The sequence below is a fragment of the Anomaloglossus baeobatrachus genome, chromosome 9, assembly GCF_048569485.1.
Source record: "Anomaloglossus baeobatrachus isolate aAnoBae1 chromosome 9, aAnoBae1.hap1, whole genome shotgun sequence".
NCBI lineage: Eukaryota > Metazoa > Chordata > Amphibia > Anura > Aromobatidae > Anomaloglossus > Anomaloglossus baeobatrachus.
Window position 1 is genome coordinate 37739005 of NC_134361.1, and position 24552 is coordinate 37763556.

Sequence of the window (24552 nt, forward strand, 5' to 3'; positions counted from 1 at the left end):
AGTAGTGATGTTGCAACGTGCAAAGTACCCCTAAGACCCTGGTTGCAATTGATTGAACCGAGATTGAACCCCAAGAACAAACGTTTTCTGCTTCAACTTTAGATCCTATCATTGTAATAGAGTCAAAGCACATCAAGGGTTTCTCTAGTATTCTGATGGCCAAGTCCAGTCAACTCCATTTTTTTTATATTATAAGCTCAACATCTACAATTGATTGAGTTTCTTGGAGGCTTAGCTAATTGTAGCATTGAATAGATATAAAGAGTAAAGGTCCGCTGACATGGACCAACTGGTGGCACGATAGAACCGCTGATCGGTAAACTTTTACCAATTGGCATGGCTTAAATGCTTGTTTAGATTATCGCTCAGTGCGTAAAGACTGGCATTGTTCTCAGCAGTGCGAGTCCTGTTCACACAGGATAATACATTGCTGAGAACCTTTTCCACTGCCCAAAATATCATTTCACCCGATTAATTATTGTTTTGTTCGTTCATTAGGTGATCGGCAGCTTGCTTACACGGCAAGACAATCAAGAAGCGAGCATTTTTAACAATGCTTGTTCATGATTATCTTCCTGTGTAAATGCCCTTTAAGGCATACTTGTTTGACTGTGGCATTTTCCTGATGAAGAAGCCGGTGTAGGCTTTGAAACGCGTAGAAATAAACAACAGCTGATAACTCTCATGATCGTGGATTCATCTTTCTTATACCAGAGGGGCAGCGCAAAAAAGGTCCAGATATTATTCATTACTCTCATCTGGAAGGCTATATTAACACACTGACTAGTCTGGTTTCACACTTAGATTTTGAGCTTAAAGCACCACTCCAGAATTTTTTTTTATTGCACTGCTGGAGTGTTGTTTAAAATCTAAACCCCTCTGACCCCAAGCCTTATCCTCACCTTCCGGTGGCCTTATTTTCTCTTGCAGCCGTTCCGGTTGGTCTCCTGTGATTTGTGACATGGCGGTAGCTCCAGTGTTTCATGGAGCTCGCCGGAGGTCATAACTCAGTACAAGTCTATGAGAGCATCGTTCTGACCTCTTCTAGCTCTCATAGACTTGCATTGGGAGCTTGTGACATAACTCCTGACTCCCAGTCAGTCAGAAGCTATAGGCACAACATAGCGCCATAGGACAGAAGTGCCGCCGAAAAAGTCTGAAAACGCCAGAGGGTAAGTATAATGTTAGGGGCAAGGGACTTACACCTGAAAAAAAACTATTGGAGTGGTACTTTAAATCTAGACAGAGTTAGCTGCTATGGTCATGAACAGTGTTTTTTCCTCCATTCATACAATATATAAAAATATCAGCCAACGTAAATACCCTGTAATTTTGCTGTATTTTCAGAGAAATATACTTTGAATGGCCGTCTTATGCCGGCATCACACGGGACGATAAATCGTGTGATCACATAAGCGATCGCACCCGCCCCCATCGTTTGTGCGTCACGGGCAATTAGTTGCCCGTGGCGCACAAAGTCGTTAACCCCTGTCACACGCACTTACCTCCTGGGCGACATCGCTGTGGGCGGCGAACATCCTCTTCCTGAAGGGGGAGGGACATTCGGCATCACAGCGACGTCACACTGCAGCCGGCCAATAAAAGCGGAGGGGCGGAGATGAGCGGGACGTAAACATCCCGCCCACCTCCTTCATTCCGCATTGCCGGCGGGACGCAGGTAAGCTGTGTTCGTCGCTCCCGGGGTGTCACACGGAGCGATGTGTGCTGCCATGGGAGCGACGAACAACCGGCGCCCAGAAGGAGGAACGAGATTATGAAAATGAACGACGTGTCAACGAGCAACGATAAGGTGAGTATTTTTGCTCATTCACAGTCGTTCGGAGGTGTTACACGGTACGATATCTCTGACGATGCCGGATGTGCGTCACTAACGACGTGACCCCGACAACATATCGCCCGATATATCGTACCGTGTGACGCCGGCATTACAGCTATGTGTCTTGGATGACTTATCAGTGGCTTGTCCCTGATGGCTTCTCCCTGCCCCCTTCCCCTAGAATGACAGATCTCTCCCTATACACCCACACATAGGGAAGGACCTCTCATAGGGAGTGGGGTGAGGAGAAGATTTTTAATTTGAGATACATAGTTCCCATTTGGCCTTTCAAAATAATTAGATTGTACATAGTGGACAGCCATTTTGAAAAACATGATGTAGGCATTGTTGACAGGCAAGTGGGCATTGTAGCCAGGCAATATAGAGGTTCCAATACACATTAGATAAAGGTCAGCCAGACCCACTGATTTCAGTGGGATTGGCTAAAAGTGTAATTTTATGGAGGCCTCATAACTAGAAACCTAAACAACCGATTCTTCTGTTCAGTGGGGAGATGAGAATCCACCCTCTCCTCTCATTAATGACTTTGTAAAGTATTTATTTGGCCTTGGTGACTTCTGCATGTACAGTATGTATTAAGATGTGAGGCTAGTGACACTCTACACCTCTGCTCCATTTAGACTCAGATTTGTAGAGATGGGCTAACAGCGGTCAGACTCACCAATCCTATTGAAAGGTTAAAAATTAGATACTTTGCACAAACCCTTTAAATCTTGCAGAACCCGTCTACACTGTAAGGGCATGTTGGGGTTGGAACAACTGGAGGATCCTGAACTCAGTAACATGTATATCTTGTAGTTATAGGCCCAGATTCATCAAAGCACTTACACCAGAATTCTTTTGGTAATTTCATGCCATTTTCACCCAGCTCCATCAAACTGGGGCAGGAGGAGGGCATGAGTGGTCATTGCGACCCTCGCTTATCAAATTGAGAATGAATGCCTGCATTCCATAAACCTGAGAGTAAAGGAGGCTTTACACGCTGCGACATCGTTAGCGATGTCGCTAGCGTTCGCACCCGCCCCCATCGTTTGTGCATCACGGGCAAATCGCTGCCCGTGGCGAACAAAATCGCTAGTACCCGTCACAAGGACTTACCTTCCTAACGACGTCACTGTGGCCGGCAAACAGCCTCTTTTCTAAGGGGGCGGTTCGTGCGGCGTCACAGCGACGTCACACGGCAGGCGTCCAATAGAAGCGGAGGGACGGAGAACAGCCCATGAAAGTCACGCCCACCTCGTTGCCGGAGGACGCAGGTACGGTGTTGTTCGTCGTTCCTGGGGTGTCACAGGTAGCAATGTGTGCTGCCTCAGGAACGACGAACAACCTGCGTCCAAAATCAGCAATGATATTTGGGAAATGTACGACGTGTCAACAATCAATGATTTGGTGAGTATTTTGCATTGTTTGCGGTCGCCTGTAGGTGTCACACGCAACGACGTTGCTAACAAGGCCGGATGTGCGTCACGAATTCCGTGACCCCATGACATCTCATTAGTGATGTCGTTGTGTGTAAAGCGGCCTTAACATTTGTTGTGAGACACACACGGAGCCTCACAAGATTTTTCTCCTCGACGGATTTATTATCAGGTATGCACCTTTTAATGAATCTGTCATGCAGTGTGCTGCTCTGTACGCACTAGGTGGCATGGCGACTTCGGACCCTGTTCACACTGCAGAGTCTGACACACCACCTGATACTTCTGTGTTGTTTAGTCAGAGCCGGTCCACCAGTTTTGTGCTCACTGATGATTGGTCTTGCAGAACATAATTCCTGCAATCCTGTGAATTCCTGCTGGTGTCACAGGTTACGGAAGACCTATCACAGCCACCTCCGCCCTTTAGAAGATGGTGGATCCTGCTCCTCCATGCCGAATATAGCGAAAGCCATACCGATCTTGGTGCATGGTGATTTAGCTGCTGGAGTACTATTGTATGCTATCGTGGTGTGCAGTGGAGATACCTTTGTTGTTGTCACATCCTCACCGGAGTTCGCTCCTGCGACTTCTGCTTCGGTCACCAGGCGCTGTCGTATTCCCACCATGGACTGTGCTGGTGATAGGAGAGGAGTTGGTGCCAGTGGCTCTGGTGGGCGCAGGCTCCGCTCATCCACTAAGCTGGGTTTCCCTGGGACCTGCAGTACCACTGGCTGACTGTAGGTGGCGTGTGTATTCCAGCTGAAGTTACCACCATTCAGCTACAGCCAATGGGATGACACCACAACCTTCTAATTCCCCCTGCTGTCTGCTGGTCACTGCTAGATATAGTTTTGTATTCTTGCTTGTGTCTTGTTCCCACTCTGTTCTGACTATTGATCCCTGTGTTTTCACCCCTGCCTGTTCACTGACTACTCTCCTGCCTGACGTTTTGTATCTCACTGCCATCTTCGGTTTTGACCTCTGCCTGATTTCTAGACTATGCCCTTGTCTGTTGATTTTGTCCCTTTTCTGAATTTCCTGGTTTTGACACTGCCTGTCGACTACTCTTCTTGGACTCAGACTTCCACAGTAATTCCCTGTAGTAATTCCAAATCCCTGTATAGGGGTTAAAGGGTTTTGGGGTTCTCGGGATCCTGCTCGGGATCTGTAACAGACACCCTGAGACTGTGGTTCCAGGCAGGTGTCACAGTCGTATATTTTCTTCCTTTTCTTTATTCCCCCTGTGCACATATTGTCTTTACGTCCGTGATTAACTATTGTGAATGTGAGTTTTAGTTCCTCAATGTCTGTCTATTTGTGTGGGGATTGATCACTCCAGTCCTGGCCCCCTCGCCGGGTGGGGATGAGGAGTATAAGATTAGGGCATCCAGGAGTTAGGGTTGTACTGGGAGTTCAGACCTCGCCACCATCAGGCATACCTCTGGGATGAGGGAAAGTTAGGAGCTCCCCTAATCAGAGGGTCAGTTTAGGAGCCCGATTCCCAGTCTCTGTTACTACCGTTTAGGAGTACTGATTCCCAGTCTCCGTTACTACCGTGACAGAATCATGGACCTTGCACTCAATCCCACCCACTCTGCAAGACCGGCGTGAAAAACATAAGTCTTGATGAATTAGGGGCATTGTGTTTTTAGAAGGATATTGGGAATAGACATTTACATTGAGTTATTATAATTTATTACAATATCTTCCTTCAATATATTCAATAATATGCAAGTTTTAATAGACAAAAATGCATGAACACTAAGGGAATGTGCACACAACGTGTTTTTGACACTGGTATGTACCGTAACCTGACCAAAAAAGTATTACAAGAATGAACCCATGCACTTCTACGTAAAAACAACTTCTATGTTCAGTCTTTTGCGCGTCCAAGTGGTTAAAAGTAGTGCCCTCGCCATTTTTCGGAGCCACTCACTAGTAAATGCAATACAAGTAAAAAGAACCCAGGCAACTAAAGCCATTACAGAAAGCTCTCACTAAGTGACCAAAAGACACAAAAAAGACGTCTCGAGATGAAAATATGCCATTGTGGGTTTGCATATGTCTAAAAGAAGTTGTGGGCAATTGCCCCAAAAGGTCAAGACAATCAAAGTTGTCCGATTCTGTGTCCCTCAAGTGAACAATAGGTCATTAGCAGGTCTCACTGAAGTCCGTCAAGTCTGTCAACTGCGTTAAAATATTGATAGATGGATTTAGTAGAGATTGGCCAATAGTTGGGAATGCCAACATCCAAGTCCTGTCTGTGATTTTACAAGTGGAACAGCTGCTATTGAGAAAACTGTTTACCTTTCATGCTTGACTAATGGAGATTAGATAATCGCACCACAATGCAAGACGTTGGCATTTCCCTTATAGTGAACTTGTCTTTCACTGATTACAACATTCATTGCAACATGTACAGAACATAAGGCTTGTACTATTAGGTATGAATCAGCTCGGTGATGTTCCGTCTCAGGGCTTATGTCAATAGAGCAGTGTGTATTTCACAGGTGGGGTTGATGTGACTAGGTGAAAAGTACGTTGTAGACCACCACGAATGACCATGCTGCTATGTCCTGTAGTGGGAAAGTCCTGGTTGATCTTTTCTCTGCTTGCAGATGATTTTTTGGATAGTGGTATGATCCTCATAACAAATGAATTAACACGGATGTGATGCCCCTGATTTTATCTCTAGATGTTGTAGGATAGCTGCTGCCACAGACACAGTGCATGAGGAGATGCCACTTTTTGCTCCATCATCTCTCAAATCAGCTATGAAATTTGATTGGTTGTTTTTGCCAATTATATACAACTTAACAATATGCAAGGACGACCATACGCATTTTTTGCTTTTTAGCTTGTACAGGTAAACACATTATTTGAAGACTGTGATGCTACCACCAGGGGGAGCCGGTACTCAGACAGGATATAGTGCTTCTAAGTGTAGTTAGGCACAAGCCCACTAGAGGTCACTAGCATCAGCGGAAGTATGCAATAGAATGGTTGATCAAGCCAAAAGTCAGTGCCGGGAATTCACGTAGGTACAGAGGGGTAAGCGGTCAAGTGAGAGCTGAGAGTCGCAAAGCCAGGAGGTATCATCAGGAGCCGGAGGAGAGCAGATCGGTAGTCAGATAGCAAGCCGGGTTGGAAACCAAGAGGACAAGTATAAAGGAGGGAGTGGAGATGGGATAACAAGGCAGAGAGCGGGTTACGGAGACAGGGAGTTAAGACAAGACGGATGACGAAGGACGGAGGTCAGGGAAAGGAGTACTAGGTAGTGGGCAAGATCAGAACGGACTCACAGGAACCAGAAGCGCACACTGCAGAGCAGGAACTATCACTGGCAACGTACCGAAGAAAACAGTTCCAAGATACGGCAGCGTGACCCCCAGAACGAGGCACGACAGAATAGGCTCATCCATCAGACCTAACATTGGAGAATGCAGACAGCAGGTAAACAAACACATACAATGGCTCTGCACAAGCAGAGTCATGTGTGAATCATGACAAAGACGTTTCTATCACACGAAAAGTTTTACTAACTTCCTTGACTGTCATGGCGGTTCTGTTTAGAATACAGATTCTGACACTCCGCCCGATAACTTCTTAGGTGTCTGTGATCAATTCAGGCAGACTCAAATTATAATTCATAGGCAGGCTAGCAAGAGTTAATCTCTGCGGGTCTGCTTGTTAATCTCCTTTGATCACATGTTGTGGGGAAGCCAATCACATCTGCCGACGTCCTATATATGCTGGATAGATCCTTCCACCTATGCCAGCTATTGTTTACCCTTGCAGAAAGTAATAAAAATGCCTTAGAACATTCTCTCTCCCTCATTATTTTGATATTTGACAAATATAAATAATTTTGGTTCCTAATTGACCTAAAACGGGAAAGGTTTATTCTGATTTCATGTCAGAAAAATCTGCAGATGTGTATTTTTAGATAGTGTATGTAAACTTCTGATTTCAACTGGATGTCAATGGACAGATAAAACAGTTAAAGGGAACCTGTCACCAGATTTGGGGCCTATAAGCTGCGGCCACCACCAGTGGGCTCTTATATACAACATTCCGGAATACTGTATATAAGAGCCCAGGCCGTTGTGTAAAACGTAAAAATCACTTTACAATACTTACCTAAACGTTCGCTGCAGTGGAGTTGGATCATATGGGCGCCTCCGTTCTCTGGTTCCGACGCCTCCTCTTTCGGCCATTTTTGTCATCCTTCTTCTGAAGCCGGGGTGCATGACATGTCCTACATCATCCACACTTGCCAGCATTGAGGTCCTGCGCAGGCGCACTTTGATCTGCCCTGAGCAGGGCAGATCAAAGTATTGTAGTGCGCATGCGCGGGACCGGCGAGTGTGTATGATGTAGGACGCGTCATGCACACAGGCTTCAGAACGAGGACAAAGATGGCCGAAAGATGAGTTGCTGGCACTGGAGAACGGAGACACCCATATGACCCAACTCTACCGCAGCGACCGTTTAGGTAAGTATTATAAAGTGATTTTTATGTTCTACACAGCGGCCTGGGCTCTTATATACTGCATGTTAGAATACTGTATATAGGAGCCCATTGGTGGTGGCCTCAGCTTATAGGCCCCCAAATCTGCTGACAGGTTCCCTTTAAAGCACTTGGAAGTTGGGGGTCGAAAAAATAAAGAAGCAAAACTTAGGACTCAAGGCATAGATGACAAAAACAAGTAATAATCAACCACAGGCTGCACTATTGTGCATGTGAGAATTTTCTCAGCCTAAAAATCTCAGTAGTATAAAGCACAATTTATTGGTATATGCAGATATATCTCATTATTCTACAACATTACAGGTGCTGAAAATTAAATGTCAGACAATTTTACATAAAGATACTATGAAAAATAGGTGCAAAACAATTACAATAAAACATAACATCACTGTAATCTTAAAAACCTGTACAGTACAGCAATCAGATTAGTTATGTAGATGGGTAAGTTGCTTGACTGTAAATGGTGCAATTGTATATAATTTTTGCAATGTAAATCTATGGAGCGTCATCACGCAAAAATAGAAGGGAATCATTTTCTCTGGTGTTTAGGGTCTCTGATGTGATCATTGACCATTACTCATTTGTCTTTCTTCACATGAAGAGACCCTGCTGCATGTTGTCTAACATCCAAAGCATAGTGCATGTTTCCTATTAAGGTTGACCACCTTTGATGGAATGTTTGTAAGTGTTGTACTCAGCACCTGCCAAGGCTTATGTCATACAGTGACTACCCGGCGAATGCTGTAACAAACAGGGTACACCGGGAACACAATACAATGGTGGGCCCTAGCGCTGGGGAAAGGGGAGCGGGGTTACCTCCTACACTAACCTGAGGCTCTACACTAACCTGAGGCTGTTCCCTGCACTAACTAATGTCCCTATACGAGTTCTTTCACCCCATCGCCAATCATGTGCTAAGGCCCTCACTTTCCCTGAACTCACCCTCGCTAGTGAGAAGGCTGGCAAGAGCACTAGTCTCACCACTGCAATAATATAACACAAGGTAAGGGAGACAGACAGGGGAAATAGACACAAAAAGGAAAACACTCCAAGCTCCTCCAATGCAGCTAAACATCACAGCTGCAATTGTCACTACACCTCAGCTTCTTCGAGAGACTGGCTCCTTCTAAAGTGGACAGCTTAGATATGAGAATCTATAACTCACATCAGATGTTAAGACATGTGACTATTTATAGCGAAGGGGAGTGGTCACAAAGCGGTGCGCCTGGGATTAAGACTTTAAAGGATAGCCAGATAGGAACGCGTCCTTAACCCCTACATCACCAAAAGAAAGCAAATATATTTAAACATAAGCCGCAGACCTACGCTTAATAAGGCACTAGAACTTCTAGTGTCAGACTCGCCAGAGGTCTCCGTAGAGCGTGGCACACCCATGACAGCTTAAAGGAAAGATTTGCAAAGGTTATAAGTGTAAGGATCTTGGGGCTGATTCAATAAGACGGTCATCAGTGTTAACCAAGGGCTCATTGGAGTACAATACCTGAATTCGTTAAGAGGGGCACACCACTTAATGAATTCGGTATATCTTCTCAGTGGCATGCACCTCTATGCACCTAGCCAGAAATGCTTTTCCAGTGATAGACTGGGGGGAAGGTTTTCTAGCATAAAAAAATCATGAATTTGATGAGGTTAGCAAAGCCCCATCCCACCCCAGCTCCTTCCCAACGCCACCTATTTTGTCGGAGCTGCTTCAGACTGGAGTGAAAACACCACAATTGCAAAATTCTGCAAAAAAACAATCTCCCCCTAGATCTTTTTATATTTCTTAATTTTAATTGTCCTATGGATCAAAAAATTGCTTGGAATTATTTTGTGCATTTTGTGTGTTTATTTTTCCTTTGAGGATAAAGAATATTTTTTGTTTTATTTTTATCAAACATCCGAGATAAAGTAAATAGATAGAAAACAAATTCAATGCAGTTAAAATTTATTTCACAATGTACACAAACACTATTAAGAAACTGGTATTTGCCGTCTAGATTTAGCAAACACAGATTAGATAATCCTTTCCAAATGGACGGAAAACGGCAACTTCCTGTCCGTGGCATATAGTACACTGATTGTAAAACACATTGCAACACATAAGAAGGTGGATGAACTCTCTGACTGTAGAGAATAGGGATTAACAGCTTTTATACTGGGCAGATGGTCCGAATTGTTCTGATTGCAAGTCTATCCTATCCTGGGCAAGTCGCAGACTGGGCTTGAATAGGGGCGAAATACGTATTAAATACAGATAAAACGCGAGTCCTGATACAGAATAAACTTTCACTTATTTCAGATGGGAAATAGACGTGAACCTTGATTGTATCGTGCATTATGCATCCAGTGCCGAGGGACAGTAATCCATGTATGTCTTTTTAATATTATTATTACCAAATATTACCAAGAACAGAATGGCTTCTTAAATTATGTGGCCTTTTATATCAATGGGGTGTCAGCATATCCCTTAATTTAGAAGCCAATTGATTTAGAAATCAAGTTTTGTGTACAAGCTGCAAACTTAAGTGCATTTAACCAAATGTTGTCATAGTTCTTTTCGACTGATCCATCGATTTGTAATAATTATTTAAAGGTTTTATTCACAATCTTTTTAAGAGAATCTAGCACATAGTTGTGAACAATTATCATAAGAGTCACACTCAGTTTCCAATTCTTGAAACTCCAATGTAATAGAATTAAATTAGCATTTTATGTAAGTTTTTATACATGGCATTATATACATTTTAACATGGGAATAATTAGATTCAGAGGAAGGGGGAAATTAGTCCAAGGTTATGCCCTATGAAGAAGCCTAACTTGGCGAAACTCTTGAGATTTTCAAGGAACAGGCTTGTAAGTATAATAAAATTCCTTTTGTGGAGTAGGTTTTGCCCACAGATCTTCACTATTAGAGGACACATTATCATCTTTTTCTGTTTTAGGACTAAGGGGTACTTTGCATGCTGCGACATCGCTAGCCGATGCTAGTGATGCCGAGCGCAATAGTACCCGCCTCCATCGCACATGCAATATCTGGTGATAGCTGCTGTAGCAAACATTATCGCTACGGCAGCTACACATGCATTTTCCTGCCCTGCGACGTCGCTCTGGCCGGCGACCCACCTCTTTCCTTGGGGGGGTGGGTCGTGCGGCGTCATAGCGACGTCACATGGCAGGAGGCCAATAGAAGTGGAGGGGCGGAGATGAGCGGGACGTAAACATCCCGCCCACCTCCTTCCTTCCGCATAGCCGGCGGGATGCAGGTAGGAGATGTTCCTCGCTCCTGCGGCTTCACACACAGCGATGTGTGCTGCCGCAGGAACGAGGAACAACATCGGAACATCGGTCGTCCCGAAATTATGGAAATGACCGACGCTACATAGATCAACGATTTACGACGCTTTTGCAATCGTAAATCGGCGCATCAAGGCTTTACATGTTGCGACGTCGTTACTGGCGCCGGATGTGCGTCACTTTCGATTTGACTCCGACGATATCGCAGGTGCGATGTCGCAACGTGTAAAGTACCCCTAAGGGCGTTGTGAACCATCTATTTGACCTGTAGATTTTAAAACTGCTACCTTTACTGCCAGTTAGATGACACTCTTTTGTAGGGTGTGATGATTTTTAAACACATCCGCATCTGATCTGTTAAACGGGTGATGTGCTGCCAATAGCTTTCTTTGCGCGTGGAACAATCGTACTAATGGATGTTCTGTGTGCATAGATGTATGTTTCGCCAGCTTAAACAGGCCATTAAGTGACCGTTGATCAGCTTAGGCTACATTCACATATCCTGAAGTCATCCATTATAACGGATCCATTGGGAAACTGATTCCTGCTGGATCCATTTTTTTAACATGGAAGTCAATGGACAACGAATCTGTTAATGGATTGCTATTTATTCATCTGTTGTTCTTGCATTTGTAATGGATTTGTTGTTTTCTTAATGGATCCATTACAAAAGGATGATAAATCGCAATCCGTTAACAGATCAATTGTCCATAGACTCCACATATTAAAACGGATCCGGGCAACATCCATTATTTAAGAATGGACAAAAAAGTTGTGTTTGCACATGGAACTCTAACAGATCCATGATAACGGATGACTATAGGGCACATGAACCCAGTCAACATAGAGCTAATTTGCGGTTGTTTAATAGTCGCAAATGTGTTGTGAAAATCTAGTGTTTCTATTGGAAAGTTTTCAAATCTAATTTTGGGGCCTCCATATACATTAGACCAAAGTCAGCCAAAGCCACCAATATCGGTGGGATCGGCTGACAATCTCATGTGAATGGGGACCTCCTGACTCTCCCCCAGCAAAAGTATATGCAGGACATCCATCATTTATGCCCACCGAACCAGCACCTGGTGAACCTCCTCCTATAAGTCAACATAATTGCATCAGGTCTATTATTCAGAAAAGGCGATGGGAATGCCAACAGATAGGTGGAGATACACGGTTCTGGATCTACAACTATGAGCTACCAATGCGGCTGCTGGACCACGGTCTTGCAAACCTTTTTGTTCACCTCTAGAACAGAACGGTTGTTTTTTCCCATACATCAACAAGTTCTTGGCAGCACGTCACCTGTTTAGACGGTGGATGTGCATGCCGATAGCGCTAATATTTATGCTGTATAAAAAATCTTAACACTCAACGAACAAGCATTTTACATCTTTATGTGCTCATAAGGAATGAAGGCTTTTAGGAAGAGATGAGCGGACCTGTGGAAGTTCGGTTTGGCGGGTTCAGTCGGACTTTAGATAAAGTTTGGTTTGGCACCCAGACTTTACCTGAATGCCATTGGAAGTCATTAATTGGCCAGTTCGGGTCTCCACCCGCATGCAGCCAGCCATACAAAGGTCACTTCTGAAGGAGGGTGAGAAGAGTTTTTCCATTTTTTTTTTTGTGCACATCACATCCAATCACACTGTTCTTACCTCCAGATCGAGCCGGTCAAACACTGCAGTGGCTCGCACTGGGCCGAGTACCGAGCGTACCCGAGCACAGCCATGTTTGTGTGCGTGGTTTGCATACGTAAAGCACCCGAACTTTGCTTTTTTTTGTAAAGTCTGCGTTTGGTAGGAACACCGAACATCAAACCTCAGGTTTGCTCATCTCTTCTCTTAGGAAAACTCGTTCACTGATTCTCAGTCCATGAAAATGCACCATAGTATTGGAAACAGATGGAAAGTAGGAAATAAAAAATTGGATTTTTGCTCACTAGGAATATAAGTAAAAAAGTAAAAAATGTCTAGCTTTGATAGTTTCATAGTGTTTAATGTTGAAGGCAGAATTAAGCTCATTGAGCTCAACCCATGACCTAACCTACCACTCCCTTCTATTACAGATCCTCTCTTCTCTTGGTGTCAGAGACCTCGCCCTCTCTTGGATCTCTTCATACCTCTCCAACCGCACTTTTAGTGTCTCTCACTCCCACACAACCTCTTTATCCCGCCATCTCTCTGTTGGCGTCCCTCAAGGCTCTGTCCTGGGACCCTTGCTCTTTTCCATCTATACATTTGGCCTGGAACAACTCATAAAGTCCCATGGCTTCCAGTACCACCTATATGCCGATGACACTCAGATCTACCTCTCTGGTCCAGATGTCACTTCTCTGCTGTCCAGAATCCCAGAGTGCCTATCGGCTATATCTTCCTTCTTTTCCTCTCGCTTCCTAAAGCTCAATGTGGCCAAAACTGAACTGATCATCTTTCCTCTGTCTCACCTACACTCCCTACCTGATCTACCTATTACAATAAATAACACCAGGCTCTCCCCAGCACCCAAAGTTCGGTGCCTCGGAGTGACCTTTGACACTGCCTTGTCCTTCATACCACACATCCAATCCCTCACCCCCTCCTGCCGTCTTCAACAAAAATATTTCCAGAATCCGTCCTTTCCTCAACCGACTCCAAGACTTCTCCCGAGCATCCCCAGTCTCCTGGAACTCTCTGCCTCAACACGTCAGACTATCTACTACACTTTCAAACTTCAAACGGAACCTGAAAACTCATCTGTTCAGATATGCCTATAATCTTCAATGACCCCACTGCCTCACCACCGTGCGGAGCTGCCGCCCCACCTACACCCCACCTACTGTCTCCTCCCCAAAATCGTTTAGAATGTAAGCCCACAAGGGCAGGGCCCTCTTCCCTCTGTACTAGTCTGTCTATTGAAACTTGTATATGTATTCTGTATGTAACCCCCTTCTCATGTACAGCACCATGGAATCAATGGTGCTCTATAAATAAATAATAATGATAATAATAACCTAAACATGTTGTTCCAGAGAATCCATGAGTGCTTGCTTTTACAAATTCATCTTCTCTTGTATGAGGACCTTCTGTGAAAAATTAACACAATATGACAAGGGGGTAAATATATGGAATATTTCAACAATAGTCTAATATGTCCATCTGCACAATGCAGCTCCCATGTTTCCAGTCACTCCAACAGTTGTGAATAGCTAAAATGATCACCGAAACTTCAAGGCATTAATAGGTGAAGTGAAATATGTCACCCGTCCCAATTCAATGGCTGGTTAGTTTGTCCAGAACAAACAACGTAGGAGCGCACCCTAACAAAAATTTCTCCAGATTGACAAAAGAAAATACAAAAAAGAATTTATGGACATTTAGGAGCATGAAGTAATGAAATTATTAAAGCCGGGAGAGGCAAACTCTTATCTACTCTATTAGGGCATAGGAATAACATCGAGAGACGTTCTTTGTTCCCACCAAATTGAAACAAGAGCATCTATTTAATAAATGGTCAGCCATTGCCACAACCTCTTCTATAGCTACTCTATCACACTCATTCTGATCCTCTCCACCACATGAAAGAGGATATATGTTTTATGGTAGTTTTTGGCTATTACTAGCCCTCTTCTATAGCCACTCCATTGCACTCATTGTCAGCCTCTCCACCCCTTGTTTCCACCAATCCATATCCCAGTTACTACCGCCTTGAATAGAAAAAGAAAAACCTTCCACAATCACTGGTTACTCAGATTTTTAGAAGGGTCAATAATTCCCTTGAGAGTTGCTGACTTTCTGGGAATCTGTTAGGTCGGGGTGATGGTGGATCCTCTGGGCCGTGTACCGGACTCCCCCAGTGAGGCAACCTGGAGCTAACCCCTATACAGGGACTGTCCAGTCACCCCACCAGAGGGCCTAGGTACATGGTAGCCGGAGTACTAGCGGGACCGGGATAGCGTCCCTCAGGGAACGGGTAGAATGGAGTCTTTGGAGCCACAGAGTTCTTGCAGACAATTACGGGAGTCCGGTACGGGTGCCAGTTAGGAAGCTGAGGCGGGATCCGGGTTAGCTGCATGTGATGGGGAGGCAGCCGGGTGAAGGCGGGGATCACAGACGGGCACAGGCAGATGTAACGGTGGTGGGATTCCCCGCTAACGGACACCGGAGGACCTCTTGGCAATCCCGGATTCAGGAGCCGGTTACGGAGGCAGAGCAGGCTCTATGGAAGAGACAATATTAACACAGGCAAGGCACATGGGGACCTGGACTCCTAGCTTGCAGAACTCGAAGAACAGGCGACGCCTTCCAGGCAGGAAGCTCCTAATATACCTGACCCTGACTGATGCAATATCCTGTTAGGGAATGCTGGGCCTTTAAGAGGAGGTCAGTGACCGCGCGCGCGCCCGAATGCGCATGCGCGACGCCCGGGTGCTGGAGGCCACAGCAGGGAGCGGTGCCGAGGAGGACGTGTGGCTGGAGGCAGGGGACCCGGGGACCGGAGCGGTGAGTGAGAAACGACGTCGGGACCCAGGGAGCGTGACAGAATCCTGGAGGTGTCATCTATCGTATTATGTGAGTCAGTCAGGATGTTCTTCAAGAGTTTCTCAAGAGTATTGAAAGAGTTCAAAAGTATGACAATAATTAGATGAATTTACGGTTCTCTTATGCTGACACTTGAGCTTTTTAGATAGTGGATAAACCCAAAGACGTAATTCCTCTAAGGGGCGTACAATGCCCCTGCCCAACTCTGTGGAAGTTCAAAAATTCTAAAAAGTTGCTAGTTTTACATAGAAAACTTTACTGCCTCAGATCTTGTTGTGTTATCTATGGGCCAAAACATTGTATTGCCACATCCAGAGCCTAAATAAATTTCAGTTTACATCTGAATAGCATTCCTCCTTTAATTACAGGGAAGATGTAATCACAACAATTGTTTGTGGTCTTTGGCTCCATAGAGTCGTAGTAATAACCCACTGGGCATGTTTTCTTTACTTCCCTCCAGGTTACTGTCTTAATTCTACCACTAAGTGATTGTAAATGTAAATTGCTGGGTTAGTAATGGTTTACCATCAAACAAAGCAAGTCGTAATCAGCTATCCAGTATATTATAATTACAACCATTTGTATACTATGGTGACATTCACCAAACTCAACTTGTTCCAACTTTTATAAACCTGTGATCATGAAATAAGAATGTTTGCTATTGGCATCTGCTCCACTTACTCCATTGTTCCTGTCTTAGTAAATCTCTAGCACAATATAGAAAAACAAAATTTGAAAAACATCAATCAAATCCCCCGAATAAAAGAGCGGGTAGTAGCTTAGAAATTTGTAGGTCTCAAATCAATATCTGACAATGGCTGCAAATCATCAGGCTTCTAGTTCAGTTGCATTGCCCTTCCGTTCCCTTGCCGTGCCTTCTGCCTTAACGGTGGTGCAAAGCTCACTGATACCAGTGCGGTCCTGTAATAGGAGCCACTGGGGTAACCAGTCCATCTATGATATTTATTCCTCCTAAATCTTCCCCATTATCTGTGATATTAGTGAGAAGTGGAAGGAACCTCAGCAACTCAGCCATGAAGTGAAGACCCCGTAACATTACAGAGTGGGGGGCCGAGTGTTGAGGAGCAGAGGGCAGAAAAGTCACCACTGCTCTGCTGACCCCATAACTGCAGAGTCCAGGCAACCTCTGTAACATCAGCACAAACACTGCACCCGCCGGGAGCTTCATGGCCGAGCAGCTGCAGCTGTGCATCACCAAGCACAGTGCCGAGCCGTACATCACCAAGCACAATGCTAAGCCGTACATCACCAAGCACAATGCCGAGCCGTACATCACCAAGCACAATGCCGAGCCGTACATCACGAAGCACAATGCCGAGCCGTACATCACCAAGTACAATGCCCAGCCGTACCTCACCAAGTACAATGCCGAGCCGTACATCACCAAGTACAATTGACTCGCCCACCCCAGGGCTATGGGACACCTGGTGCCGGGCCGGACTAGTCCAGTGGTCGTCAGTGGTGGCGGGGCCCGACTCCGTGGCCCTGGTGGGTGTCAATTAAATATGGCTGGAGAATAAAGTTTATGGTTGTCGTGACGCCACCTGTGGTTTGCGGCTATTAAGCCGCCGCTGCTGTATGGGGCCTCCGGGGCTGATGGAATGGCAGCTTGGATGGTCTTGCTCCCCACAGGTGGAGCGGTACCCCGGGGCAATGTGGCGCCCTGGACAAGCCAGGGGCCACAGAGAACAACACCAACACACCCCACACTCCCGGTCAGGCACACCGAAGTCAGACACAAAACCCTTGTTGCCTTCCTCCAGGGGCTGATGTTCACACCAGGGGGTGGGCCAGGCGGTTGGTCCCGCCCACCGAGGAGTTCACAGTCCTGGAGGCGGGAAAAGAGCTCAGTTTAGCTCAGGCAGAGCTTGAGTGCAGAGCAGAGTTAAGTGCAGCGAGTAAAAGTGTGCTGAGCTACTGCAGGTGTCCGGGTTGGAGCCCGGGCACGTCCAGCAAGGTTGGCAGATGGTGGTGACCGTCTGCAGGAGTGGCCTATCGGAGTCTACCGTAAGGACCGTGGACGGGCGGTGGCCCGGCGGTACCGGACCGGTACGCGAAGAGAAGCCAGCACCATCTGGCAGGGGCTTACGGACCCCGGCAAGGCTAGGAGTCGCCGTGAATTTGCCAAATCCGTTAGCGAAGGGAACCTCCTGGGTTTCCCAGCAGGCAAGTCCCGACAGAAGGCAACAGTCCAACCAAGAGAGGGAGACACTGCCACCGCCAAGGCAACCGTTTCCCAGGGCCAGAGCCTGCGGGCAAAAGGGGCTCCTCCAGCCCATATCCAAGCTGGGGAGCGGGTTACCGGTGGGAACCCATTGGAACCATCTACCGTACATAGGTGCAGGGAAAGGCAGTCACCATCAACCTGCCAGGACAAACAACACCGCAACCGTCTGTGGGACCCGTCCATCCAGCCATGTGTTTTACCAAGAACTGTGTCCTCATCATTGGCTGAGTGAGTACCACCGTGCCGTGCGGCACAGCGCTGCCCCCGCGACCCTGCACCTCACCAGGCCCTGTAACCCGCCTGTCATCCATTCCTACCCCCATCACTGGGCCCCGGGACAACCAACCTCCTACCCACGGAGGGGAGGACTAACAACAAAGCTGCTCCCTGTCACCGCTCCCGGGATCCCCGTCTAGAGCAGCGGTGGCGTCACCAATATCACCACAACTGTGGGTGGCGTCACGGACAATAAATCCCCACAATCAATCCCCTTTTCACTCACGGGCGAGGAACGCCGCTCGAGTCCCCGGGATCCGGCCCACTGCTCGAGCCACCACCGAGCAGCCGCAGCCGCAGCAGCCGGACCCGAGCAGCGCAGCGCAGCGTTCCCTCCTCTGCCCGCGACAGCAACAGTTGGTGCTTGTAAGTGTCTATGCAATAATGGAAGTCTATGCAGATGAAATAACAGAGGCAACACCAGGGACTGCAGTTTCAAGATGTTTACTCACAGTTGGTTATTTGACACGGCAGCTGTCCGGTTGCCCACTGGTGTGCTGGAATCCCCTGTCAGGGACCTCCGCCGATCCCGGGTAGATCTGGGGGTAAATGCCAGTGCACCCCTCTAAGTGTTCCTTTCTCAGCTGACTTCACTAGCCTTGCCTTTGTTGGATGAACCTGGCTCGGCCTCCACTGCAGCCTCCGGGCTGGGAGCTCGCCTGTCGGTTACTTGCCCCTTTTCTAGAAGTTCTGCTGTGGGCTGGGGTCCGGGGAGCATGCAGCTTCCCTGGACCTTGGTTGTTAACCTTTGGAGTTGACTTGTCCTCCTCCAGTCACTAGGGACCGTCCCCTGGATGCAGCTTGATCCCTCCACTGATGTTCTTGTGGAACAGGCCACCAGCTCAAAAGCTATCTGTGGCCCTGGAATCCTTTCTTTCCCTGCTTGGTGTCACCTGGACCCTCTGAGTCCCAGGGTCTTCACCAGGAAGCATCACTTTCTTCTCTTAGGTCCTGTCTGACTAGAGCTTTCTTTCTGTCTCTCCTTCTCGTCTGCCTCCCGCAGACCATCTCCTCCTTCCTCCCTCTCCAACTTCAACTACTCACTTGACCTTCCTTTCTCTGTCTACTCTCGGGTGGCTCCTCCCACCTCCCCAGTTGCTATGCTACCACCCAATGGACAGGGGATGGGACTTACCGGCCCTCCGAGGTGAGCCAGCCCCGAGGGTTGCTGCCACAGTCCCACTATCCCTGTGTATGCCTAACAATGGGTGTAGTGCAGGTTTTCCTGGGAACTGGCATGTACCCCTTTCCTTACCCAGGATGGGACATCACACCTCTGGCTGGGGTGCAATGTCCCTGTGGCGACGGAAGCCTCAGGGGAGCCACACAATGCCGAGCCATCTATCAACAAGGACAATGCCGAGCCGCACATCACCAAGCACAATGCCGAGCCGTACATCACCAAGCACAATGCCGAGCCGTACATCACCAAGCACAATGCCGAGCCGTACATCACCAAGCACAATGCCGAGCCGTACATCACCAAGCACAATGCCAAACCGTACATCACCAAGCACAATGCCGAGCCATACATCACCAAGCACAATGCCGAGCTGTAGATCACCAAGCACAATGCCGAGCCGTACATCACCAAGTACAATGCCGAGCCATCTATCATCAAGCACAATGCCGAGCCGTACATCACCAAGCACACAGCAGAGCCGTACATTACGAAGCACAATGCCGAGCCGGACTATCACCAAGCACAATGCCGAGCCGTACATCACCAAGTACAATGCTGAGCCATCTATTATCAAGCACATTGCTGCGCGTCAGATGAAACCATGTAAAGCCTCTACCACTGGACTCTTTACATGGTTACTGTGCAGTAATGGATCACACTGCATCTGTGTCTGATGGATGAGTCTGGGTTTGGTAAATGCCTGAAGAACATTACCCCCTGACTGTATTGTTCCAGCTCTAAAATTTTATATAGGAAGGATAATTCTATGGGCTTGATTTTCTGCGGTCAACCTCTGCCCCTTCATTCCAGTGAAGGAAAATCCTTAATGCTTCAGCATTAGACATTTTGAACAATTGTAGCCTCTAATTTTGTGGGAAAAGTTTGAGGGAAAACCCTTTTCTATTCCCCATGACTGTGCCCAGTAGACAATGTTTCTACAGACATTGTTGGTAGAGTTTGGTGGAAGAACATGACCGGCTGCACAGAGCCTGGACCTCAACCCGACCCACCTTTGGCATGATCTGGACCAAAAGAGATTGTGGGCCTGGTCATTCTTTCAACCTCAGTGATTAACTTCACAAATTCTCTGGAATAAAGAGGCAAAAAATGTCCTCAGAAAGCTCCATAGCCTTGTACACATTCGTCTCAGAAGAATTTAAGATGTTTTAGCTGAGAAAGGGGAGACAACTCCATATTGGTGTCTATAGATTTAAAATTGGATGTGATAAAATCCTCTGTAGGTGTAATGTGAAGGGGAAGAATACATTTATGCATATGTGACGCCCTGGCAAAACCAGGTAGTCACAAATAGGCCCCTGCATAACACCGTTCCCTCACTAGGAAACACACAGCCGACCAGTAAACCCTAGTCACCTCCCCTATTGACAGATAGACACACCAGTGGGCGTGGCCAGGAGGTTGGTGCACGCCCACCTAGGGGTCTAGAAAACCCAGGGCGGGAAAACAGTCAGTGAAGTTAAGGAGTAAAGTGTTGAAGTTCGGTTTGGAGAGGAGTGCGGGCTGGAGGTAGGGGAGCTCCAGCAGTCAAGTCCAAGTTGAATGGTACCAGGGTAGGAGCCCTGGTGCCTTGGCTAGGAGGCAGACGGTGGTCTCCGTCAGCAGGAGATGGGAAGACGGCTCAGTGGAACCGAGGTGGACCGGGCCAAGGTTGTAGCCCGCTGGTACCGACACGGGGAACTGACCTGGAAACCGTAACACAAAGGGGGGTACTCGGACCCTGAAGCCAGAGACCAGAATCAACTGGAGCTGGTTAATTAACCGATTGAAGCCAGGACAAGAGGTTCTGTCCCACCCAAAGTCCCTCATAGAAGACAACAGCCCACCGATTAGGGATAAGAGGTCACCGCCAAGGCCCATAGATCCCATGGGCCAGCGTCTGCGGGCGCGGCTCCTTAGGCCACATCCAGCCAGGAGCAGACTCCTATGTTTCATATTGGGAAGTCTTTTCTAAGTAAACAGTGCAGGTAAAGGATAGAGACCACCAGCTGGGTGGGGGATCCCGAACGCAACCGGCCGCAGCACTGGCCACCACCACCTTGGTTTACCAGAGACTCGTGTGTTTTACTGAAAGTGAGTACACCAACACTCCCCTGCTGTCATCATTCCCCCTGCACCAGAGCCATCGGGTCCCGGGGGCCACCATACCTGCCCATGGAGGGGTTAACAACTTACTGCACGACATCTCCCCCGGGTGCCCCGCAACAGCAGCGGTGGTGTCCAACCTCACCACACACCGTGGTTGGCATCACAAACTCAATATGGCCTAGCCCGTACATCTACGTCCCTCCATTTAATTCGGCGTGTCCGTGAGACCCCCGGGTCCGGAGACCCTCGAGCCACCACCCCTGAAGGTCCGGATCCAAGCAGCGGCGGCTGCTGGCACGGGGGCGGCACACATATAGTGTGGTTATCTTGAGAGGTTGGGCTAGCTGACTTCTTATAAGACTATAAGGATGACTTGGAGTGGGGTTCCCACCCAGGCTCCAGTCCAGGTCTACTCATTACATGGACTGCTGGTCATCTGATAACTATATTTCCATAAGCAGAAATAAAAGGGCCTTCCCTACATAGACAAGCTCAAGTTTTGGACCAAACCAAATTTCTTTGTTAATGGGTATCTCAGCTATTTCAGTTGTCCTGAAAGTAACCTTGTAAACATGACCTCTCAGTTTTACAATGTACAGATGTCAGGCCCAATGAGATAGTGATCTGAACAAAAATGTTAATACTTCCGGCATCCTGAGCTCATAAATCAATACTAATAACAAAACTATAAAGCAAGACGTATTTGTAGTAAATGAAGCCGCTGGGACAATTGACATTCATTGCGCCACTGAATAATTGACGTTAACTGCAAACATTTAGATATTTGGAGAAATGGTTCAAAGTAAAACACGTCAGGACTCTGAAAAGAAAAGAAGAATAAAAATGCATAGGGTAATAGGAGGACTAAAGGGGGCTTTACACACAACGACATCGCTAACGAGATGTGGTTGGGGTCACGGAATTCGTGACGCACATCCGGCCTCATTAGCGATGTTGTTGCGTGTGAAACGTACAAGCGACCGCTAACGATCAAAATTACTCACCTTATTGTTGATCGTTGACACGTCGTTCTAATCCCAAATATCGTTGCTGCTTTTGGACGCAGGTTGTTGGTCGTTCCTGAGGCAGCACACATCGCTACGTGTGACACCGCAGGAACAACGAACAGCAGCTTACCTGCGTCCTCCGGAAATGAGGTGGGCGTGTCTTTCCTGCGGCTGCTCTCCGCCCCTCCGCTTCTATTGGACGCCTGCCGTGTGATGTCGCTGTGATGCCGCACAAACCGCCCCCTTAAAAAAGAGGCTGTTCGCCGGCCACAGCGACGTCGCAGGGAAGGTAAGTCCGTGTGATGGGGCCTAGCGATTCTGTGCGCCATGGGCAGCGATTTGCCCATGACGCACAAACGACGGAGGCGGGTGCGATCGGCAGCGACTTCGCTAGCGATGTCGCTGCGTGTAAAGTGGCCTTAAGCAAGATGGTGGATAACAGAATGGCTTTTGGCACTGAACAAACTCCACAATTAAATCAATGGCTTCCATAATGGATGAACTGGAAAACAGACTGTATCATGGCTTCTGACGGAAGTGAACACTGGCACTTTGGGTCCCAACGAAAGTGGCATTAATGATATGAAGATTGCATGTTCTCTATGTATTTGTCTGGGTTTCCTAGAATTTTTGGGTTTGATTCCACCAACTACAGGTCCCCAAATTTAATAAAAATAAAGTCGTCTGACCTCATATCAGCTGACAGTCTAATGGCCTCCTCCCGATTATTCCCAGCGAATGATGTCATGGTAGAAAAGGATCCATCTTGAATTTCAAGTCAATCCTTTTGTTCTCCAGTAAATAAGCCATTGCCAAAGATGTCTGTGAAAGGTTCTCTCATAGAGAATCCAAGATCACGCAGTCAAGTGTTCCTGTGTATGAGGGAGTAGGAGAAATAGTTGTCAGCCAAACTATTGTTTGGCCAAAAGCTATCTAAGGCTGGGGCCACACGAGCGTATGGCATCTGATGTGAGTGCATTGGATGAAACTCTCGGCTCCCGCTGTGCTGAGAATGTAAATCGAGTGTCATGCCACTGTGATCAGATCCTGAGATCGGATCACAGCTGCGGAGGAGAGGGAGGGATTAATCTCTCTATCAGGTCAATTCAAAGCTAATGCGATTATCGCACTGCACTCCAGTGTCGTCCGAGTGCATTGCAGTGTTTCTCTCGCACACATAGACTTGTATGGGTGCGAGTGAAAACAGATCGGATTCCACCCTTAGCATGCTGCATCTGTTTTCTTGGTCCGATTAGGGCTAAGATAATAATCACAGATGGGAATGGCCCAATAGAGTAACCTGGGTATGGGTGGAATGCGTTTTTTTATTGCCTTCCATTCGGACCATTTTACTCACCGTGCATCCTAGCCCTGAATCTCGCGATGTGACTGCAGGTGTCATGCCAGGTACGAAATAACTCCCAGCAAGTGGCCCAATACAGACGGAACAACAGGGTAGCAAGACAATGGAAGGCCCTGGTGCTAGGGAGAAGGCTCTGGGTCACCTCCTAATTCTCACCTGAGGCTGATCCCTCCACTCCTTAAATGTCCCTAGACAGGTCCTTCCCTACATGTGCCGTCATGTGCTTAGGCCCTCATTGGCCCTGAGCTCACCCTGACTGGTGAAGGCCAGCGAGATGCTAGTCACGCCACCGAAGTAAGATAACACAAGGAAGGAAAGACACAACAAATAACACTCCACAATTTCCACAGCAGGAACTTCTCAGCTGAAACAGAAAGGACACCTCAACTTCTGCAGAGGCTGGCTCCTTCAAAGTGAACAGCATAGGTATGAGCTATAGCCAACATATGGAGGAGTAAGGAGCAGATATTTTCAGCAGAAGAGAGAGGCTGCAGCTGAAGTTAAAACTACCTTTTAGATCATTGCAGGATAGAAATAAACCTTAAACCCTTCAGTACTGGATGAAATGAAATACACTCCAACTCAGGGTAAATGGTGATTGGCTCCAAAGAGGATCTGCGATTCACAACATACTGTGACCTTCTGATCCCAGATCCCCCGAGATCACAGAAGGCCATGACACACTAGTGACACTAATGTATTTAACGTCCTTTGGTAGTCACAAATGATGACTAGTGCTGGAAAATGC